At 42.1% G+C, this 25048-nt stretch overlaps 1 protein-coding gene across 1 annotated transcript in view; it reads right to left on the bottom strand.

Annotated features, from left to right (window-relative positions):
* The window catches only part of LOC149784066 (uncharacterized), a 93903-nt gene that overhangs the window by 68157 nt on the left and 698 nt on the right, over positions 1–25048 (bottom strand). The gene's annotated exons all lie outside the window — the stretch shown is intronic.

Genomic DNA, 25048 nt, shown 5'->3' with positions numbered 1-25048 from the left:
AAAAGGGATAATCGAGGCTATGCAGTTAGTGTACCAGTATTCTTGGTACATACTTTAAGCAGTGGCTACATAATGTTCTATAACATAATGACCCTACGTCCCTGTACACATCTTGGAGTAAAACCTTCTGAAGACAACGAACATTCGATAGGTACGCTGCATGGGTTACTTTAAAGTCTTTATTTTGAAGTACATTTGAACCATACATTAAAGGAAATATGTCTCTAGTTTGATGCATGTTGTAATATAATAGAGAAATCTTTTCCAGTAATTTTCATGGATAAATCAGGAAATAATGGCAAACATTCTAATTTGTATTTAACCTCTATTATAATTTGCAATTAATGTCTTCATTATTTTGTTGAATAGGTTCCTATAACGAAATAGCGAACGAATGATACTGGATTATGCTCTTTCCTAAGCTTACGAATCGTTAAGCTGCAATGAAGTAATTCTGTAGTTACTCAAGTCAATAAATACCTACGAAATAGCCAGAGATGGTATTAATTAACTCCTAAAATGATGCCCAATATCTACTTCAAATTATATCTAGAGATTGAAGGGTTTCTACGTTAAAGTCATTCCTTTTGAGCGGACAAGGCTAGCAATTCATGAGTGCATAAATACACATCCTAACTCGATGAAGGCTTGGAATATATATCTTATCAATTCCACGGTCTCTTACAGTCTGTCTTAGAATAAAACCGTCTTCAAAATTCTAAATTGGTTTCGTCGTTTACAGATGTGACAGAGATAGCACGTGTTATAATATATGGTCTAGTTATGATTCGAATGCTGCACGTGAATACATCCCTTGAAAATTATTTTCCTTTCCAAACTCTTTACTGTAAAAGGTTAGATAAGTTTAGCCTGATATCCTGATCTCCCGCACTGCTCTATTGTGTCTCCACTAAACATTTTCAGGATAGCGGACGTGATGACATTACATAGGAGCTAAAAACACATCGACCATTATTTCCATTTCCAGCACACTCCTAATCGTCATGCTTACTTCATCCACTTAAAATATTTATATAAATTAAAAAGAGATAAACACTAAAATATTTAAATATTATTATTAAGCAAATAAGCAAATACATTTTATTTGATGATTTCACTTACAATTAATGCTGCTCAAATACATGAGCGGATAACTGAGTTAAAGAATTACTTTGTCCAAATTTACCTAATTTGTAAAATATTTCTCCTAAGCTGGAATTGTTGCCAGCTTTCTTGATACATTAAGGATTAAACACTTCTTATGATATCGATTAAATATGAAATTTGAAATTTTAGGAAGATTATATTTTTTTTTAAAATGAATAGACAAGATGAAATGACATTGTTGTAGATGTGGAGTTTCTTGTTATTAGTGATTCTGTACTCCATCTTGATATTTCGTTTCTATATACTAAAATTGATTTATGCAGTAACTGCATGCATACATCTCATAATTTGATACTCGAACATTAACTGCATTGGGGGTACAAACAAGGGAAGTAAATCCCTAGAGGAGGTAACAGCACTTATTCGACATGTCTATTGAACAATTGTGATGTATGTATCACAATCAATATTGACGTTCATGAAATATATTTGACTACCAAATGAAAAAAAATAGAGACTTTAACATTGTTAAGTGATATCTTTCCTTTTTGTTTAGCGTATTTGGTGTAAAGGATTATTATTATTATTATTATTATTATTATTTACCAAACTGTCTACAAAAATTCTATTCCAAGTATTTGATACCAAAATGGCACCAATTTGCAATTATGACTTGGCAGTCCTGTGAGGCCACATGTGCTAACGCGCTCACCTTTACAGATCATCGGCACATCACCTCATTCCGCGTTTGTTCGAGTCTCATGCTCAGCGAACATGACTATGTGAGAAACATAATCATCAGACTATGTGAGAAACATAATCATCATCACCGTCATCAGCATTATTATTACTCCTGATCATTATGATGATTTCATCCAGATAGCATATTTAATTAAATTCAATAGAGATAAACAGAAGAAGAAAAAATGGAATAATAATAATACTCAAATAAATAAATAATAATATATTATGTCACCTAAAATTAAAGATGCATGAATAAATGAGTTGATGATTGGATTACAGAGTGATTGTGTCCAAATTTACCTAATTAGTAAAATATTTCCCGTAGGCTGAAATCCTTTCAGTCTTGTATTAATGATTGTGCATTTCGTACGTTAAGGTACAGGCTATGTATGAATTTTCAAAATTTAGCAAGATTCTATTTTTCTAACAATAAATAGACAAGATAAAATAAATTTGTTGCAGATGCAGAATTCTTATTTTTAATAATCATATGCACCACCTTGTTAATACTGACGTGTTTGATGCTTCTGTACAATAATGCTGATTTGTGTAGTAACGGAATGCATACATGACGTAATTTGATACCAGAAAATGATCTGCATTGCAGATGAGTAGTGAAGGGGGGCACTTTACGGTCAATGGGAATTAGCATTACAAGACCCCTTGGGCAAGATTACCGTCAAGGGAAAATTAACATGGAGAAAAATCGTGGGTAAGATTACCGTCAAGGGAAATTAACATGGAGAAAGAAAAAATCGTGGGGCACTTTAGCGTCAAAGGAAATTAAACAGGGTGGGTCTTTATAGCGTCAAGGGCTTTCACTAAAGTGGGCCTTTATAGCGTCAAGGGAAATTGAACATGGGATTTTTTTAATATTTTTTTTTAAAAAAAATAATAAAGGGGTAGGCAATGGAAAGACTATCTCTTTTCGAGAAATATGGCTGGCCCTGAAAAGGGCCTTTGGGTTTATGTTAATGTATTCATAAACATAAATGGCACCGCATTGGTCTTCTTCTTGTCCTTAGGCTGCGTCTTACTGTTGGTCCGTACATCAGCACTCTTTTCAGGCATCCTTGTCTTTCGACGTAGATCCTACATATCCACAGGCTGGTGTTTGTCCTGTGGACAACGGTCCACTTCGATCGGACATACATGAGCAAGTCTGTCCGAAACATCATGGAAGACACAAGGGTGGATGACTCAACTGTAGTCCACATCTTGAAGCGACGAGAACAGGTGAATCAATGCATTGAACGGCGCTTATTTACAGGTACAGGAAGGATTGAAACGGATTGAGTTCATTCACCAATCCGAACACGCGTTACAAAATTCAGTCAGCCCGCATCCAATCCGAAGAGAGCAGTCTGTGACGTCTGTTGGTCTATATAGATTCGCTAGTGCTTGTGTGCAGTCAATCTATGCGACAGTGATTCAACATGACGGAAACTCAGAAAACGATCCATTGGGCTGCACCAACAGGGGAGACTGCCCAAGGGAACCCGGACTTACTTTCAGAAGAGGTGAATTGGGATTTTGTGGATTTTCTCTCCTCGCAAGAATTTGTTCCGGAACCTGCGTTACCTTCTTCATTACCGCAAGTGGAGAATTTTAGACAGAGACAGAAAGAAGAATTGGAGAAATTTATACAACGACAAAAGGAAGCGGAACAGGCTTTTCTCCGACAGCAACAGCAAGAAGAAGAGGTAAGAAAAAAACAACAGCAGCAACAGCAAGAAGAAGTAGCAGCAAAGAAACAAGAGGGTGAAAATCAAACGGTCACGGTACTGTTGGACATTTCAGCGGAGTTAAGAAGTCTGAAACAAATGTATCAGACTTCTTTATTACGACCGAAGAGAATACGACCTTCCCGAGCTAAACACGTCAACCCTGTGACTAAGCCTACCGTACCACCCTTAGTGATTTCAACCCAATCATTATCATCATCATCATCAACATTACGCAGTCCAGAAGTAGGCCTTGGCCGTGGCAAAGGCTTAAGGCAGTTAAAGTTGATTGCTTAAACTCACCCCTTCACCATGAAGAAAAAAAGGCCCTTTTCAGGGCCACCCACATTTCTCGAAAAGAAATACAATTTCAATTTGCCAATAACTCAAAAAACCCCCACCATTTTACCCTTATAGTACGTGTCTGTGTATGAGTGCGTGAGTGTACGTTCTTATTTTAAAATCAAAACTCAAAGACACTTACCTTATATCATTCATTTATTCTTTTATCCATTTTTTACAATCCAATTCACAATTCACAACACAACACTTTAATTAAAAGTTCATTGACTTCTTCTTTCTCCTTGTTTAGTCTCTCTGTTTTTTAAATTTCTTCGCCGTCGTTTCCTCATTTTCTTCCCTTCTTCTTTTCTTCTTCTCCTGTTTCTTTGCCTCTTGTAAATAGAATTGTCTTTTTTCTTCCTCTTCTTCCTCTGAAGAATCCCTCTCTTCTTCCGAAGAATCCCTCTCTTCTTCTGAAGAATCCTTCTTTTCTTCTGACTCCTCTTGTTTCTTTTTTGGGCAATCTGGAGACCAATGTCCTTTTTCTTTACAATAATAACAGGTATCTTGACTTTTGTCTTTTTTAGTCCCTGTTTTTGTTCTTTTTTGACGGTCTGGACACTCTGAAGACCAATGCCCTTTCTTCTGACAGATATAGCAAGTATCTTGACTTTTATCTCTAAAGGAAGGAGAGTAGTCCGTAGGCTGGTCTGAAGAGAATTTTCTAATGACCCCTCGCAAAGCTCTGACGAAACGTTCCATCTGGTTAGTCTCTTCCATCGTTGTGCTCGGCTTGAGAGTGAAATGAATAGTGAAAGGACAAGACACGCACCCTTTTATATACGCTGGTCTGCTATGACTATAAAGTAGCTCATGGTGTTTGAACTTGAGTCATTTGACTTTTTGCTTTCAAGATGAAACGATCTAATTCATTCGAGAAGAAAGAAGAAGAAGAAAGTAAGAGGCAGAAACGTGATCTATCGCCTCGTACCAGGGCTGAAATCTTGGCACAAATTCATGCCAGTGATTTTGAATAGGACATGAGTGAACCAGAATACGAACCCTCTAAACCAAGTTCACCACCCTTAGTCAACCCTGAAAAGTACTATTCCATTCGAGAGACGGAAAATCGCTCCTCTAGAAAATTTAGAACCACGGCTTACAAATACACGGTGAAGTTTAAAGATTTCAAGGCTGAAGTGCCGTTAGAGAAAGCAGAAGTGTTCATCACTGGGGTGTGGGATTCTTTGCTCACTGCACTCAAGCAACAATGTCAACCCAAAGAAGACGACCGCTTGAGACTTTCCATACAACACGACGGTTTGAAATCCCCTGTTTGGATCGAGTTTAGCACCCCTGCAGAATTGACTGCTTCCAAAGTCATGGACAAGATTCAACACGTACAACAATCTAATGACCAGTTTGACATCACCGATGGTAAAGCCACACTGGACATGACCCACGTCTCTCCTCCTCAAGGGACTGGACGCAAAAAGATGTTATTGGTGGACGACCTTCGCAACACCAAAAAGAGTCTCGTCCGAATTCGCAACCCTCATGACCAGATGTGTTTAGCCCGTGCCATCGTGGTGGGACGAACCTATGCCAACAAGAACGACACGGCAGAATGGAAAAGAACTTGGAACACTATTCAACAATCGGACCGAGCCAAACAACGAAACGAAGCAGAACTCCTGTTGCAACAAGCTGGCCTGTCCAAAGACGCACCCTGTGGCATTCCTGAGATGCAAAAATTGCAAGATGTCCTAGCTCCACGATACACCTTGAAAGTGCACCCTCAAGAAGTGCGCGGACCTCTATTGTTTCGAGGGCAAGACTTTAAGGACGGAAAATACATTCATGTCTATTATCACGATGACCATTTCGATACCATTACCAGTATCACTGGATTCCTGGGATACAGTTATTACTGTGAGAAATGTGACCATGGTTATAACAATCGAGAGCAACACAAGCATTGTGGATCGAAATGCACAGGATGTTTGGCCTCTTCACCCTGTCTGAGCGAAGAACCAATGCCTTGTTCAACTTGTCTGCGCACGTTTGTCAGCCCTACCTGTTACCAACAACATTTGAAGACGCAAGGTTCACAGAAGAAATGCGCTTGTCAACTGCTGCGATTGTGCTCTACGTGTGAACAAGTCATACGTACCAATAATACCAAGGCACACGTATGTTCAGGAAAGAAAAAATGTCACATTTGTCACCACATCGTGGACTTGGAACACCAATGTTACGTGCAAAAATACCAACCCCCACCAGAGAAAGAGGACGGTCACAAGAAGAAAGGCAATTTCATCTTTTTCGATTTCGAATGCATGCAAGAGACTGGCATTCACATTCCTAATTTCTGCGTGGCTCATCGAGCGTGCGAGAAGTGCATTCAAGAACCTATCTTCAGTCATTGCCCTCACTGCAGCAAGATTCCTGGAGGGCGTGAAAAATCTTTCGGGGACCGAACACGTTAGCCGATTTTGCCCAATGGGTCTTAGACCCCGTCGACAAGACGTGGAGCCAAGAGGACATCGAACGTTACGGAGATTGTCATCGTCATGCCACGGTGATGGCTCACAATTTCTCCGGATACGATGGACAGTTTCTTTTGAGGTACTATACGGAACAAGGCACCAAACGTCCTAAAGTGACTTTGAACGGAGCCAAAATCATTTTCATGCAAGTGGGACAAGTACAGTTTAAAGATTCGATGAGCTATTTGGCCATGCCTTTGAGTCGAATGCCTAAAACGTTTGGAATGACAGAAATGGCTAAAGGGTACTTTCCACACTTTTTCAATACGGAAGCCAATCAACACGCCGTTCTACCCCATTTACCAGAGGCTCACTATTACGACCCCGACAACATGCGTACCGAACAACGAGAAGCTTTCTACGCTTGGTACCAGGCTCACGCCTCGGACCCTTTCGACTTTCAGGAAGAAATGCTAAAGTATTGTCGTTCCGACGTGGACATTTTACGGCGTTGCTGTTGAAAATTTCGAGAACTGTTCATGGAACACGGAGGGGTCGATCCTTTGAAAGAAGGTTGCACCATTGCCAAAGCGTGTTCCTTAGTGTACCACCAACGATTCATGCCTGAAAACACCGTGGCTGTCATCAGTCCTCAAACGACCAACTATGTCAAGCGTCAATACTCGGTCAAAGCCCTACGTTGGTTACATTACTTGTGCGACAAGGAAGACAAATGGATTCAGCATGCCCGCAACGGAGGAGGCGAAAAGACCATCGGAACGTATTCGGTCGATGGCTGGGACTTAGAAAACCCCAAGATCGTGTACGAGTTTAACGGTTGCTTATTTCACGGATGTCCTGTTTGTTACCCTGATCGTGGCACTAAAAATCAGTTTTTGCAACGAACCATGGAAGACTTGTACCAGGCCACTTGTCAGCGACGCCTAAAGTTAGAACAGGAAGGATACCAAGTGGTGGAAATGTGGGAACACGAGTACGATCACCGTTTGAAAACCGATCCCGAGTTTAAACGCCTCGTGGAAAGTTACCAGTTCATGGACCCGTTCAACCCGAGGGATAGTTTGTACGGAGGAAGGACCAATGTCACCTGTTTGCTGTACCAAGCCGACGAAGAGAAAGGAGAAGAAATCAAATACTTGGACGTGTGTTCGCTGTATCCCTACGTGTGCAAATATTGTCGCTTTCCCGTAGGGCACCCGCAATTGCTGACGGAACACATCGACCTGAAAAACATTCGACAATACGAAGGCTTGATCAAGTGTAAAGTTTTGCCTCCCACGAACCTTTACCATCCCGTCTTACCTCACCATTGTCAAGGCAAACTGATGTTTCCCTTGTGCCGTACTTGTGCCGAAACGTGCAACCAAGACCAACCTTGTCAGCACAGCCAGGAAGAACGGGCCTTGACGGGAACGTGGGTCAGCGTAGAATTGTTTAAAGCTCTGGACATGGGATACCAACTGTTAGAAGTGTACGAAATTTGCCACTTTCCCAAGACACAACAATACCACAAGGGTGATCCCAGTCAGAAAGGCATTTTCGCCGACTACGTGGATGCCTTTTTGAAACTGAAGCAAGAAGCCAGCGGCTATCCTTCCTGGTGTCACACTCCCGAAGATCAAATACAATTCAAAGAGAAATACTATGAACAAGAAGGCATCACTTTAGACCACATCGAGAAAAACGAAGGCAGGCGATCGTTTGCCAAAGTGATGTTAAATTGCTTGTGGGGAAAAATGGCACAACGACCGTGTTTACCCAAGACGGAATATTTGACAGAACCTTCCCGCTACTTCCAGATGATTCACGACAAAACCAAATACATGAAACACGTGGACGTCGTTCGAGAGAATTTAATCTTGGTCAATTACGAAGAAGATCTGGACTTTGTACAAGACGACCCTTTTGGAAATGTCATCATTGCGGCTTACGTGACAGCTCATGCTCGCTTAAAATTGTACGAAGCTTTAGAACTGTTAGGGGAACGCATCCTGTACTTTGACACGGACAGTTGCATTTACATCCATCACCCGATTCAACATCACCCTGACATCGAAGGAGACCGTTTAGGAGCCTGGACAGACGAGCATCCCGACGACAAGATTCTAAGTTTCGTCAGTGGCGGTCCCAAAAATTACGGCTACGAATACCGTGACAAACAAGGAGAAGTGCACACGACGTGCAAAGTGAAAGGACTGACTCTGAATTATCGTACCAGTCGAGTGGTCAACTTTGGGGTATTGAAAGAAGCCTTGCAATCGGGAGAGGATGGAAACTTTAAAGTGACCACCTACCAACCGAACAAAATTGTACGTTTACCCACTCACCACATCGTCAGTCGACCCTTGGAAAAAGTCTATCAAATTGTATACCAGAAGCGAGTTCGACTTCCCAATCATTTCACCTTACCGTACGGTCACGTCCGTATTGGTCTGTATATAAAAAAGGAACCCTAGGCAAGATCGATAGTTCATTGTGACTACCAAGACCGAGCGAACAAGATGAATACTTTGAAAGAGACATCGTTCCAGTTTGGGGATTGTAAAAAAGTTGTATCTTCCTCTAGTGTGACTAATACTGGATGGATAAGACCCATGCATTGCGACGGAAAATGTCCGGAAGGAAACTGCGATTGTCCATGTGGTTACCATTGTAATTGCGTAACGGAGTTTGCAGACGAGTGCGATTGTGAGCCTTGCGATGGATACGATGCTGTACCTTGTGACCTGAGCGATGCCGTAAAGCATCATGGGAACTTTGTTCTCACTGCCCCTATCATGGAAAGTGATGCTGTGCGTGTCAAACCTGAGGGATGCGAAAGCGATGCCGCTCGTCCTCTTGGACATTTTACTGGGTTTCGTTTTAAAGGGGAATGTTCACCTTCACGTCTACCCCCCTACGGATGTCATCCAGCCCTGAGCAAACTCCTACCCATGTCACTCAACCCTCATCGAAACGAACCTGTGAAAGACGAATATTCGTTTCCTGTGCGTTTGTCGGAATACTGCGACTTTGAAAATCGTCTTCAATCGTTCAAAGGAAAATGGCCTAAGTATCTGGGAGGACCGACCCCCGAAGAATTAGCCAGAGCCGGATTTTTCTACTTGGGCGAAGGAGATAAAGTCAAGTACTTCAGTTGCGGTGTGTCACTTCACCACTGGGAACCGCAAGATTCGGCCTACGTAGAACATGCTCGATGGTCACCGAATTGTCATTACTTACCCTTAGTGGGACCGAGACATTGAAGTAACTTACCATGTCGTTGACGAAGAAGAAACCAGATTGGTTAGGAGTCAAATGTTGGACATCACCGAGACCAGTATTTAAACTTCATTTCAAAAACGATATTGAATCATTACCTAAAGAACTACAAGAGAAGATTTACATGAAAGTTTGGCAGGAGTTTGCCAGAGTGAAATCTCAATGGGTCACTGTAGAACTTTTGTGTCGAGAAATTCATAAGAGGAAAGTGAAAAAAGTCAACCAGTGTGTTAGATTTCTTTGGGTCAAGGGTGCATTCCTCCTATTGTATCGCTTTAGACCGTTTACATCAAAAGAGTTCAGTGACATTCTTGGACGTTACCCTGAATGGCAGTGGTCAGAAATTACTCACTATGTGGATTACTTTTGTGAATTGTATGGACTGACCTATTCATGAATACTTTACAAGAGAACATTCGTGCTTTGCCTGTGGAGTTGAGAGAAAGGATTTACCGAGAGCTGGTCAAAATACAAGTCAAACGTAAAGAACAATTGCATCCGATACGTCACCAGATATTTCACCACTGGTACCTGAATGGTATAAGAGAACTGATTCGTCAGAAATTCTTTCAATGGTCAGACATTGTTCAAAACTTTGAGGTCGCTAATGATCGATATGTTCATGATTATGGTTACTTCGAGATTCACCTAGTGCAATGCATTGAGGAAGACAAGTTAAAGGATTACAAACATTTGTTACGTGGAATCTACTTAGAGGAAGAGGAAACACCTAAACGAACTCTGACGTTTCGGTTACAGTATGCAAGATTTAGATTCCCTACTGGAGAACGAAGATCTCTGGCTAGAAAGTACGTCTATTGCATCCGAAAAAAAAGAGAATATAAAAACAGGCTGCCATGCCACGGTTTATGTCACATGTCATCCAACAGATTCCGTGGAAGGAACTCAATGACCATATTCAAACCGTGGATCATTACCATCAATTATTACAAGAACTGTATCCATTCAATTTGGGACGACAAGTGGTGTGTGTCTTAGTGACTTGTTTTCTTGGATTTTGTTTACCAGCCGATTCTTTGTGGACTCTTTACGATCAGTACTTACCACCTCAATGGCCTTAAATAGTCACGAAAAACTCCTTTTGCTCAAAGCCTTGCGGTTTCATCTGGATACTTCTCGACCTCAACAGGAAAAAAAGATTCGTCAACTTTTAGCTACCCAAGACGTGTATGACGATGTGTGTGTAGCTTGTGACTTACATCCCCATTGGACAGATGTCCGTGCCTGGAAAGAATGGGGTTTTGAGGCTTGGACCCAAGAAGTGGCCCAGTATGCACGAGAGTTGTTCAAGGAAAAAAGTTACTTTTCAACCCGTGTTAGTGACGGTGCCAGAAGAACCCGTCACCCAGGACAGGACTGTCGTGGACAGACCTGAAAGACCCTTTCGGGAGGACACTTGTGTGACCTTACCCCCTACTATAGAACTGGTTAGAACATTACCCAAAACATGTTGTACAGACACTTGTGTTTATTCCACGTTCATAGTTATCATGTGCCTTTTATCCTTGTACTTAAGCCTTTGGCTTTTATGTATTTTTGTCTTTCGTGTTCATATTTGAAACATTCAATAAACGTGTTCTGAAAAAGTATATAAACTCTTGTCTTGTTTGTTTTAGTGTCACAAGTGACATTTCTCACACCATGACTACCTCTGCTGTCTCTACTCCCTCTTCCTCTACTGTCAAAGTCATCGACGAACACTTAGATCGTGCCAGTTGGGAGGCTTTGTATCTTCGCCATCCCTTTAACATGCTCATTGCTGGACCTAGCGGTTCAGGCAAAACCGAATTCGTCAAACGTTTGATCGAACATAAACATCATTTGATCGATCGACCACCTCAACGGATCGTGTGGTGTTACAAAGAGTGGCAATCGGCGTACAACCTCTTGCGAGAAAGTCAAGGCGATTCCATCGTGTTTGTGGAAAGCATTCCTAAAGAAGACGACGGCATCGTCTCTGACTCCCGTCAAACCCATTTGGTCATTTTCGACGACATGTTAGGAGAAGACGAAGAAGATATTAAACTGTGGTTCACACGCAAAGGGCATCACCGTAATGCCAGTGTCATTTACATCACCCAAAATTTGTTTCAACAAAGTAAAGCCCATCGCACCATCAGTCTCAATGCGCATTACGTGGTCTTGTTTAAAAGCCCTCGAGATAAATCGCAAGTGCAAGTCTTAGCCAAACAGTTAGGAACGCCTTGGCTGACTCAGGCGTACGACGATGCCACTCAAACGCCACACGCCTATTTACTCGTCGATTTGAAACCTACGACTCCCGAGGATTTGCGATTTCGTACCCACTTGTTTCACCACTGGTGCCAAGACGGAGGGCCTGTCCTGTACACGTCTCCGTCCTCGACTTCATTTCACTCCACATAAAAAAATCTATAAAAACCTCAGACCCTTTCTCGTTTGCCTCACACAGTGTGAACATGACGTCCCTTCAGTCGCATCTTCCCGTCAAATTGATTCGTGCCTTGTATGGCATCAGTCGAGAAAAAGATCCACAAACACGAGCTCGTGTCTTAGAAGCTAGTCTCAAAGAAGTCTTACGATGGTTCACGGTGACGGCACGTCAATTACTCCAAGGAATCATTCAGATTCCTCATCAAACCAAACGCTTTTTCGATCGAAACAAAGTCGCTTTGGTCCAACTGGCTGATCCCCGCATCGACACTCAAACCAAAAAACAAATCATTTTGAAACCTGGAGGGAGCGGTACTTTAGGAGGGGTCATCATTCGCTCACTCTTAAGATGGGATCCTAATGCCCCCAAAGTTATCCCCAAGACAAAAGTCCAACGAAGCCCCAAGAAGAAAAAGAAAAAGACCAGGTCCCCAAGAAGAATAACTTCTCCAGTGGCAGGACCCTCCTCTTACCAGACACCACCACCCCGGAAAAAGAAAAGAAGCCCCCAGAAAAAGAAACAGAGAAAAAGTCCTCAGAAAAAGAAAAGTCCACAGAAGAAAACTAGTCGCAAGAGAGGCACTTCGGCCAGGACACAACCTTACACTCGCAAACCACGACCTGCCACAGCGGTGACTGCGTCTCCGGCAGCCTCACGTTTATCCACTTCTCCGTTGATGTCACCAGGAACTGAAGAGTACTTGGAGACGTTGATCACACCAAGAACTTCTCCGTTGATGACCCCCAAAAGAACTTCCCCAGTGGCAGGACCCTCCAATTTAGTGGCAGTGGCTGCTGCTCACAAAGTACCTTCTCCCAAAATCAAAGTCCATGAAAGATCGGGCATGTTACAAAGTTTACTGGATTTGTCCAAGCAAGAACTGGCTCGATTTAGTCCGTTACGTACCCCTGCACGACGTGTCATGCCTGTCCTCAAACTGATACGACGTAAAGACAATCAGTGGCGACGCGTTCCAGTATAAAAAAGGCCTGTGACCGAGTAGGGTATCAGTGTTTTTAGGTGCTCCTAAAGACTCAAAGATGTCACCCTCCAGAAAACCCCAAGGAAAGAAAAGGAAAGGACTGCCACCACGTTTAGCCAAACACGGGGACCTGTTATCTGTCCTGTCCAAAGCTTCTCCACCCCTACGAAAAAAACTCATTCAAACGGCCTCCAAAGAGGTCATCGATACCGTGTGCGAATGTTGTTTGAACGTTTTGAAAGGCACGATCCCTTTGTCCAAACACCAGAAACAATGCTTAAGCAAACATCGTCACGTTCTTCGCCAAATGGTTCGAAAGAAAATTCCCATTCGTCAAAAAAAGAAGGTGTTAGTGCAACGTGGAGGCATTTTGCCTCTCTTGTTAGGCCCCATACTGAAAGGAGTCTTGGGAACCATGTTGGGAGGACTAGTGGGAGCAAGATAAAAAGGCCTTCGAAAGTCCCAAGATCTCAGAATCGACCCCTGACAACCCCATGGAAGGACGAAAACTAGCTTTAGTGCCTTACAAACGATGGATGGAATACCATCGGTGGCAAGAACAACGCACCCCGCATTTACCTCCCAATCCCAATTTGAGCGAGATGTCCCAGTTACAACACGAATTGCAGTCCTTGATGGATCGCCAAGATTTGTCCGAAACAGAAAAATCGCAAAAGTACGGTCAACTCTTGCAACGACTGCAACTCTTTCACCAGAAAGCTTTAGACGAAACAGCTCTACCCACTTTGAAAGATTTTAAGACCTTGATGAAAAGTCCAGCACCATCACCAGTACCAGTACCAGTACCAGTACCACCAGTACCCGTGACCAAGACAGAAAAAGGAGAAGAAGAGGAAGGGTTTCAAACTCCACCAGAAAAAGTACGCAAGTTAACAACACCACCTACCTCCAGAATTGGATGGATTAAAAAGATGATGGCCACCCCTTCTTCCTCACAAGAGAAAAAGAAAGTGAAGACAGAAGTGAAGACAGAAGTGAAACAATTACCGATATCTCCCGCTCAGACATCCTTCTCCTCTTCGACACCTATTGCTGGCCGCACACGCAAAGCATTGCAATCCAAGAAAATACCCCAAGAGAAAAAGAGTAGCCTCTTCCAAGAGTGGGTGCCTTATTAACACACAAACACAAAAAATGGAAAAAGTCTTAGCCAGCATTTACTACGATCCCTCGCATCCTGCAGGCTACGCAGGAGTTCAAAAATTGTATCGTGCTGCCAAAACTCGACTGAAAAGTCTCCGTTTACCTCAAGTACAACGATGGTTACAAGAACAAGCTACCTACACTTTACACAAACCCATTCGACGCAAGTTTGTCAGAAGTCGCACCCGAGTGGAAGGCATCGATCATCAATGGCAAGCCGATTTAGCCGATGTCTCTCATTTGGCCAGCTACAATCGTGGCTACAAATATTTGTTTTGTGTCATCGACGTCTTTTCCAAATTTGCCTGGGTCGTGCCCTTGACTTCCAAATCGAGCAGCGAGTTAGTGCGAGCCTTACAACGGGTGTTGAAACAAAGCGGTCGTCACCCTCTTCGATGGCAAACGGACAAAGGCACCGAATTTCTGAACCAAGCTTTCCAAAAAGAGTTAAAGAAACGTGACATTCATTTTTTTACCACCGAGAATCCCGAAACCAAAGCCAGCATCGTGGAACGTTTTCAACGCACTTTGAAAGAACGCATGTGGAAATATTTTACGCATCACCACACTCTGAAGTACATCGACATCTTACCGCACCTGGTGCAAGCGTACAACCAATCTTACCATCGAAGCATCGGACGTGCCCCGCAAGACGTGACTCCCGAGAACGAAGTGTTGGTGTTTGAGCGTCTGTTCGGTACGTCCCCGACGAGGGCTGTCCCCAAGAAAAGTGAAGAGTTGGCCGTAGGAGATTGGGTGCGCATTGGCAAAACCAAACGCACTTTCGACAAAGGTTACTTACCTAACTGGACGACCGAATTGTTTCGTGTCACTGGACGAGTGCATGGCCGTCATCCTACCGTCTATAAATTGGAAGACATGAACGGAGAAGTGCTCAAAGGAACGTTTTATTTGCCCGAGTTACAACGTGTCACCAAAAAAGAAGACGACGTGTACGACATCGAAAGCAGTCTCGAACGCAGAACCCGTAAAGTGGGCAAACGACGTGTCAAAGAAGTCAAAGTACGTTGGAAAGGATATCCACCCAGTTTCGATTCTTGGATCGACGCTTCGCAAGTCATCGACTATAAAAAGAAGAAGTGACCATGATGCCCTTTCACACATCAGACGCAGCTACGTCGACCACTCCTTCTTCCCCTAGTTCTTCTGTGCAAGATTTACAAAAACAACCCTTGTGGGTGTGGTGTGGAGAACGTGTGCCTAAAACGCAAATCGTCTTTTTCTGCCAAATCTTCGTGGTGTATTGTGTCATCGGGGCAGCCATTGCCAATTTGAGTTTGCAACAAGGAGACAAACAATTGTGGACCATTTTATTGAGCAGTTGCATCGGTTACCTGCTTCCCAATCCCTCCCTGAAATTCTCCTCGAACGGGAACGTTGTGTCCAGTGCCAGTGCCAGTCACCACTCCAACAACAACCACAACCAGAACCCCATTTTGGGCGGAGACACGCCTCTGACATCCACTAACCCCTCGGACAGCCACAGAACTCTGGAATTATGAGTCACCAAAACCAATTTTACTTAACCTTACCCAGTGACAGTTCCATGGAGGTGTTTCCCAACAACACGTTGTGCTGTTACACGGCCAAATTACCTCAAGCCATCCCCTTAGATCACGAAGCCCATTGGGAAGTGGCTTTGGTAGAAATGATTCACCCAACACAAATCAAAAACATCACCGAAAAGCAAAACTATTTTGAGGTGGAAATCCTGAACGAACAATTACAAAACTACATGAATGACATCGGGTTTTCAGGGGACACAAAACCAGCCAGCAAACCACCCTTCATTATCTACACCGTGAAAATTCCGGCAGAGTTTTATTTTAGTGGCCAACATTTGGTGGACACTATTGCGGACAGGTTCGAGTTCGCCTTTGGCAAAGCCCTGAACAGAGTCAAAAAAAGTGTCACCCTGGAGTACCATAAAGTGGCTCGTCGCTTACTGATGAAATTTCAGGATACTCAACTGTTGTCCTTCAGGTTCAATGGTAGTTTGTTTGAAATTTTGGGTGGACATGCAGAAATGGTCGCAAACAATTGGAGCCCCAAGATCAACAATAATATGGATTTTTACAGAGCTTTTGGAAAACCGGTAGAACTGAACCAAGGACTGAATTTGATGTTCGCGTACTCCGATGTGGTGGAATACAACGTGGTGGGACACACCTCTGTGCCATTACTGCGTGTCATTCCTTTCAAAGTGGATAGTACCACGACCAGTGACCAGGAAGGTGGAAACACTTATCACGTTCACCGCGAATTTGTACATCCTCACTATTTGCCGGTCAGCAAGTCGTATTTGGACACGGTCAACATTGCTATAAAAGGAGATCAGGGACAAAATATTCCATTCACCAAAGGAAAAGTCACGGTGAAACTCCATTTTCGAAAACGGTTCTCTCACGATTCGTAAGTAAGTCATGTATCCAGTGTACCAAGGGGTGGCTCGACAGCGAGGACACGGTTTAGGAGACATGTTAAAATCGGCCTTTCGTTCGGTGGCCCCGGTGTTGAAACCGATGGTGACACGCGGATTGCACGCCTTGAAAGATGCGGCACTGACGCAAGGCAAAGAATTTCTCCAAAATGTCATCATCGACAAACAAAACCCTAAAGAAGCCTTCATGAGGGCAGGCAAAAATGTCTTGCTGCAAACGGGCAAAGACATTTTGGGCCGACGAGACACACCTATAAATGCCCTGCACGCTACCGAATCAGGCATTCAGCAAGGACAAGGCAGAAAGAGACGACGAAGAAAACACCCTTTCACCAGACTTCAAGTTAGAAAGGCCAAGAAAAGAAGAACCGTTCGAGACTTAGACGTTTTCGATTATTGAGACACAGCAACAAAAAAATGATGCACCGAGAGTCTTGCGCTTGTTCCAAGACGGAACTGGACCTGTTTGCCATGCCCCCCACCATGATGACCATGCAAGAATCCCAGTGGGTGGAATTTCATCCCGTCTCCTCATTGACCGATTCCGCTCCCATCGAGTTTGAAATCAAAGGACAGCCCGAAGATTACATCGATCTGAATAGCAGTTATTTGTACTTGAAAGTCAAAGTAACCGAAGTGGACGGTGACCCTCTCATTGATACGTCCAGAGTAGCTCCCGTCAACAATTTCATGCATTCCTTGTTCAGTGGAGTGGACTTGTACTTGAACAACAAACTTGTCAGCAGCAGCATGGATACTTACCCTTACCGAGCGTACCTGGAAAATCTCTTGACGTACGGAAAAGAAGCCAAAAACACTCATCTGGATGCTTGCGTGGTATGGAAGCCTGACGCATTAGGTGCAAAGTTCGACAGCACTACAATTGATGGGGATGCTCAAAATTTATCGGGATTTATAGAACGAAGAAAGAAAATTGCACTAAGTCGTAGTTTAGAACTGATGGATCGTTTACATTTGGACATGTGGTTGCAAGAGAAATATTTGCTGAACGGAGTGGATGTCCGCTTGAGACTGAATCGCAGCAGTGCCGCTTTCCATCTGTTGTCTAATACTAACGATTACAAAACTGTCATCCAAGAAGCCAGACTCTACGTGCGACGTGTGGAAGTGTTACCTAAAGTAGGTAACGACATCAGTCAGACGTTGAGCAGAACGACCGCCAAGTATCCGATCCGACGAGTGGAAGTGAAAATCTTCACCATTCCTAGGGGACAGCGATCCATGATCGAAGATCATCTGTTCCAAGGACAGCTACCCAAACGTTTGATCCTTGGTATCGTCGAGAATACAGCCTTCAACGGAGCTGTCGATAAAAATCCTTTCAACTTTCGACACTTTGGCGTGTCCAAGATCGAAGTCAGTCGCGATGGCAAGACCTTGTGTACCCGACCTTTCGAGCCTAACTTTACCCAGAACAATTACTTGAGATCGTACTTGTCCCTGTACGAAGCCACCGGACAGTTAGGAACCAACACCAGTCACGGCATTACGTACGACGATTATACAGGAGGCTATGCTTTGTGGGCTTTCGATTTCACTCCAGACCAAGGCAGCGACGACGGACATTTCCACCCTATAAAATCAGGCCAGATTCGTGTGGAAATTCAGTTTGCAAACCCACCCCCTGATGTAACGGTGAACGTCATCCTGTATGCAGAATTCGATAATACCATAGAAATCAACAGTTTGAGAGAAGTCATTCTAGATTACTAGAAGCCATGGAAGACTGTTATCCCTCTTTACCTAGTGGAGAAACTTTGGACATGAAATGTGAGGAGACCGTGGAAGGAGAAGAATCTCAAGATAAAGACGAAGAAGTTGTCATGATGAAGTCGAGATGGCCAGAACAAGAAGCCCATTTAGTCTCCTGTTTTGCCAAACACTTGGTCGACAAAATGACGGAATTGATCAAGAAAAATTGTTATGGATGTCAAAACGATCATCCCAGTCAAATTCAACACGATAAATGCCTGATGTTGAGTCAAGAAGAAAAATTGGACGAGTATCTGGACGAAGCTTGGAGTCTCATCTCGAACAAAGACGTGTTGCACCAGTGGTATAAAGACTTGCGTGAACATTCTTGTCCACCATTAACCACTCAAGAGATCCATCGTATCGAAGCTCTCCTGAATCAGAGTGAGGAAACAGAACGAATAACCGTTTATTCGTCAGACATTTTCAAGCAAAAAGTCAGGATCGAATTGACGACTTATTATTACCTGTGAAGAAGAAAACACACAAAACAATGGATACCTGGGAACTGTATTACCTTTTGAACCACAGTTCGTATACGTCTTCTTGGAATCCTGTCGTCTGTGCTAAAGATGAACTCCCTCATCGCAAACCTAAAGACCATCAAGCTTACGTGATCAACACGGACGACAGTCATCTCCCAGGAACCCACTGGGTAGCCGTTTACTTTCCTCAAGAAGGATGTGTGGAATATTTCGATTCGTACGGATTGCCCCCTTTGGAAGACGATATCATTGACTTTATGAGAAGAAATGCTCAGACCACCCGATTCAATAATGTGAAATTGCAAGGCACAGATTCCTTGGGGTGTGGACAGTACTGTGTGTATTTTCTGCATCATCGCAGCCTGGGCTATTCCTTAGAACATTTAGTGACTCATTTTGATCCTCGTTCTTCTGCTAGAAACGATGTGAAAGTAGATCGATGGTTTTGTGACCATTATGCTCATCTTTTGTCTCAAGCTAGGAAACGTAGTGTCCATCAATGGCCTAATGATTTCCAACAGTGGAAATCACGATTTCATTCACAACGTTGTCAGCCCTGTTTAAAGTAGATTGTCTATTGAGAAAAAAATGTTTGTGATTTGAAAAAATTGTTTGATGTTATAGTGTTGGATTATTGTCAAAAAATGTTAGAGTTGTTGTTGTTTAGTGTTAAGTGATTTTTGAATAAAAAATGTTGTGTTTTGAAAAAAATGCCTTTGTGGTTTGTTTAGCTATAAGAATGTTGAATTGATGCTCTTTCATTTCTTACTATCCCTCTCATGACACTCACTGAACGTTGCGGCTCGAAGACCGTGGGGGATGTTTTCCTTCACGTCCGCGCTTTGACTTTAAGAACCGGGGTTGTTTCCAGTCTGACCATCCATTGTCGACTCATCCTCCTACGAAGATGTGCTCCAAACTAGCTAAACTCAACGAAGCCTACGTGAATTTGCATAGGGTCAGACACAGTCTGATACCGAAGCCAGAAGAAATAGAGAATGTGAGAATGTTAAAAATCACTGAAGATCTGATAGAAGAGCTCTTCAGAGAAGAAATGAACAGGGAAAAAGAAGAATGGATAGAGAAGTACAGACTTCAGAGACAGCAGCAACAGCAGCAACAACAGCAACAACAGCAGCAGCAACCTGAAGCTGACAGAGGCTTTGTCGATTGCCGTATCGACACTAAAGAGTTCTTCTTCTCTTTTCGAAGAAGCAGACCTATCGCCAGAAAGTCTATCCTCAGAGGACATCGCATTCTTAGAAACTAAAAAAAGAATGCCATAGCAAACAAAAAAACAGCCCTTTTCAGGGCTACCCCAATACTCTAGAAAAGAAATAACGATCAATTTGCCAATGTGTGTAGGTAGAGTAGTGTGAAAATAAACACTAACTCTTTTTCAAAAAAATGTGAGGGTATGTGTTTGTGTATAGGATTGTGTGTTTGTAAGTGATAAAGTAGGTTGGTGTGGATAGTAGATTAAAATGATGTTTGTTTTTTTGGGCTGTTTGAGGTGTATATTTGGGGTTAGATTGGATTGCTTTGCGTATGTGGATAGTCTATTGAAGTGATTTATAAAAAATTTTACAATAGTGATGGGTAGCATAAAAAAGTGAGTGAGTGTTTCTTTTAGGTCCGCGCGTTGTTTTGGGTCATGATCTAGGTAAGATCAATTTTATGTTATTAGGGGGATGTTTTCCATCACGTCCGCGCTTTCACTATAAATTGAAACTCGCTGGGCAGTCTAGCTACCCTTGTTGATTGATCAACACAGCCAGAAGAATGAATAGCAGAATAGTGAAACTGTTAGAACTCCAGATGCACCTGGAATATGCCAGGCGCATAGTAAACGAACTATCAGCGGAGGCTATAGTAGAAGAAGCAAGAGTAAAGAAGGAAGAGGAGGAGAGAAGAGAGAGGGAAGAAGAGGAAAAGAAAAGAGAAGAGAGGATGTCGTTCAATATTCCCGAGACGGAGGATTGGGGTGTTGAAGCGAATCATCCTCCCTCTGCGCTCCCCAGAAGAAAGGTGAAAGAAGACTGGGGAAGAAGATGCGTGTGTGGCGCCAGGCCAGGACGGTGCAACCATTAGATAGGTGCATCAGGAGTTAAAAAAAAAACAAACCAACAGCCCTTTTCAGGGCTACCCAATACTCTAGAAAAGAAATAACGATCGATTTGCCAATGTGCGTAGGTAGAGTAGTGTGTATATAAACACTAACTCTTTTTTAAAAAATGTGAGAGTATGTGTTTGTGTGTTTGAGTTTGTAAGAGTAAAGGTATGTTTGTGAGAATAGTAGATTATGGGTTTCTTTATTGTTTCTTAGCAAATGTGGAGAGTATAGTTTGGGTTATATTATATGAAATGAAAAAGTAGGGGGATGTTTTCCTTCACGTCCGCGCGTTGTTTGGTCATGATCTAGGTAAGATCCATTTTATGTTTTAGGGGGATGTTTTCCTTCACGTCCGCGCTTTCACTATAAGAACCCACAGTGTTCGTTGTTCAAACCATTCTGCAAAGAATAAAAAGAAGATGGCGTCAAACCAAATGGACAAAATACAAACCTTGCAAGACGTTTTAGACAACTTAGGAATAATGGAACAGATGCTAATAAGACTCGTTGAAGACCATTATTCCTATAGTCCCCATCGTGTAAAGATGGAAATTAATAACTTAAGAAAAGCAAAGGACAAGATTAGTGGTGTCATGAAAGAGATAAAGGAGGAGAAGGAGGATGAAGAGGAAAGAATAAGAATACGCAAATGGAACGAAAAAATTGAAAAAGAAGAAGAAAATGAAAAGAGGAAGAAAGATGAGGAGGAAGAGAAGAAGAAAGAAGAGGAGGAGAAGAAAAAAAAGAAAGGGAAGAAGAGTATAGGAGATAAAATAAGAACTTGGTGGAGAAAAAGAAGAAATTAGAAGAAGAAAACCCAAAGGTCCTTTTCAGGGTCCCATATTTCTCGAAAAGAGATAGTCTTTCCATTGCCTACCCCTTTTCTATTTTTTAATTTTTAAAAAAAAATCCCATGTTCAATTTCCCTTGACGCTATAAAGGCCCACTTTAGTGAAAGCCCTTGACGCTATAACGGCCCACCCTGTTTAATTTCCTTTGACGCTAAAGTGCCCCACGATTTTTTCTTTCTCCATGTTAATTTCCCTTGACGGTAATCTTACCCACGATTTTTCTCCATGTTAATTTTCCCTTGACGGTAATCTTGCCCAAGGGGTCTTGTAATGCTAATTCCCATTGACCGTAAAGTGCCCCCCTTCACTACTCAGATGTCATCATGGAATGTAAATACCAACAGAACCTAACAATACCTACTTGAAAAGGGCCATTACACAACGGTCATTAAAGTGTTACAAGTACAACTGGGTTTAACCAGATTTAACAATAACTTCAACTATTATATAGACGACATCCATACTGACGTGTAAATATATATTTGACAAATAAATGAAAAATGAAAACAATTTGGCATTGTTAAGTGAAACCTTTCCTTTATGTTGAGGGCATTGGCCATAAAGGATTACAGCACATAATTTTCACATCACAATTTAAATAATGTATAACTCCAATGACAGAACTAGATGTTGCAGACTAGAACAATTACTTTGGAGGCTATCATTTGCGTTTTCAACTTGGATTAAATTCTGGTAAATATCTACATAAGCACCAGTTGTCAAAACCTATTATTCAGCTTGCTGGGCAATTTATTATTTTATTTCTAGTGAGTGTCTTTAGAGATGTGTAGAAACCTACATAATGATATCTAAATTATGAGGGTTGGGTTGTGTTTGGGACCATCAGGTTAATCCTTACTTCCGATGCGCATTTCATAAAAAAATTGCTAGTTCTGGATATCTATTTTCACGACCCGAAATCCAAAGGTAAATTGTATAAAGATCATATGCTTGTTTAGAGTTTTGATATTATATAATTTCTTAAGTGCACTTTCATAAAAATAATAAAGCCCGTATTCTGAATTCTAATTTCCGTGGTTCACAGGCAAGCCACTGTGACGTTTGCACGCATTGGGGTGTGGTTCTTCCAATATATTTTAATTAAATTATGATGAAAGTTCCACCCTGGCTCGTGAGGTTAGAAAGTTAAATTAGTGACGAGGTAGATTTACAGCTCTGAGCCCCCAGTCAGCAATGCCGACGGCTAAATTATAGAGAACACGAAGATGAAATTCAATCAATAACAATTTAATAAATTCGATAATTTGAAAACGATAACTTTCAATCACCCGACTTTCCCTCGACCAAGTGACGGCCTAATTCATCCCGTGATTTACAGTGTGAGTTCGATTTTCCCCCTGTCCTTGCATCTACTCATCTCTTTCTTTCCCGCTAATTCCTTCCTTCTTTCCGTTCCTCTAACACCTCCTTCGACTCCGTTTCCCTCTCTACTATCTCCTCCTCCAATTTCGCTCCCAGACTTCAACTTCTCCTGACTTCTCTCCTTTCTTCTCCTTTCCTCCGTCTCTCTATCTGAGACTACGGGACCAAACTGTAACTGGTCTGTCCCTCAAAGCTTCCTGTGAAAAACCCACAAGGCGTTAACATCTGCTTTATCGAATCTCACCTCACACTAGATCACCAATTAATCATCAGATAAGGCTATCACTGTTTCTGTCACGCATGCGTACACATCGAAATTCACACACACATCTTGCAGGGTAAACAATGGCGCAATAACACTGTATCAGCGAATTGTCATACAGACATCAATACATTGCGTCACGTCAGTATATACACATATATATTTAATCTCATTGTACTACAATCTGACAGCAATCAGACGCATGTATGTACATTACACAAATATTCAATAATGGCAAAATCTATAATCACATGAACACATGTGCTAGTCTACTATAAGATACCCATATAGCGATCTACAATATTAACTCTTACGACGGCTAGCAAGCTATATAATTCTTTACAAATATCAACTCATTCCTTCAAAATATGCAAACATATTAACACCACAAAGTAATTCTTCGTACTACGGTTCTAGTAATTATAAAGTATACATACGACCTACAATTAACATGCTGTCTCATTCCGCAAAGACCGAACAACTAGCTCACTGACCTTATTTGAAGCTGTCTGTACTTAGAATTTCCTGTTCTAAGATTTTCCCGCCAATAACGAATGGCTATGCGAAGTTACGCTAACCTCCTCTGGGTAATTTCTCTTAGCGAACTAATTCTTGCCGGAAGACGCGGAGATCATATTCTACCCAAATCAGGGTCTCTCCCCTATCTCGATTCTGATTGGGTGGCCCTGTGACCCTGTCCAATCGTCTTAGCGGTCAGTTCAACCTGTCTGTCTGTCTGCAGGGAAAAGAAGTTAAGACACTCCCACTTCTTCAGGCAACTTCTTTTGATCTGGACAAACATTTCCACAACTAGGTGATAATTGGCTATCTGGCGGCTTCGCAACTCCTAGGTCTGGCTCTCCACTTCTAGCCACGGCAATCTTACGTTGTGGATTAGTGGTAGCCTGCGGCAATGTTTAACATCAAACAATGGCTTGTCAGAATTACTTTGATTATACATGTTTCAAACTAGGGCTACTCTGGGTCGGGGTTAACATGACAGCCACGTTAAAGTAATTTGTGTTAAATTAATATTTTCAGACCAGAGACAAATGAACCTAGGTTTGTATCACTTAAAATGGGTTTGAAACTGGGAACTGTTATCACTGATATTCCCATATTAAATGTTTTATGATATGTTGACAAAATTTGGTGTCCTCTGAAAGCAGAGGAATACAGACTCATATATTTTGTTTTCGTTTTTTATTTTTACATTTTTCATTTTTGTAATGAAGCATGATCTAAATAAAGAATCACTCGATGAACTTTTTCATTATGCTATTGACTGGATCATCTGAGTATATGATATTTATCTGCGCATTATTTTTCCGACTTATAGAGGTACATAGAACTCTTATATCCAGGAAAGTACAATACTCTCTCGTCATTTTGATCTACATGAATTGCCCAACTTTGCCAGAAGAAAGTAAAAAACGAATTACAATCTTCTGATGACTGTTGAACACTGGTTAACAAAGCTGCTTATCACGGACGGATATAACGAACAAAGAC

This window comes from Sinohyriopsis cumingii, chromosome 14 (assembly GCF_028554795.1).
Source record: "Sinohyriopsis cumingii isolate HCF-2022 chromosome 14, ASM2855479v2, whole genome shotgun sequence".
Lineage (NCBI taxonomy): Eukaryota > Metazoa > Mollusca > Bivalvia > Unionida > Unionidae > Sinohyriopsis > Sinohyriopsis cumingii.
This window is presented reverse-complemented; position numbering and strand designations above follow the sequence as displayed.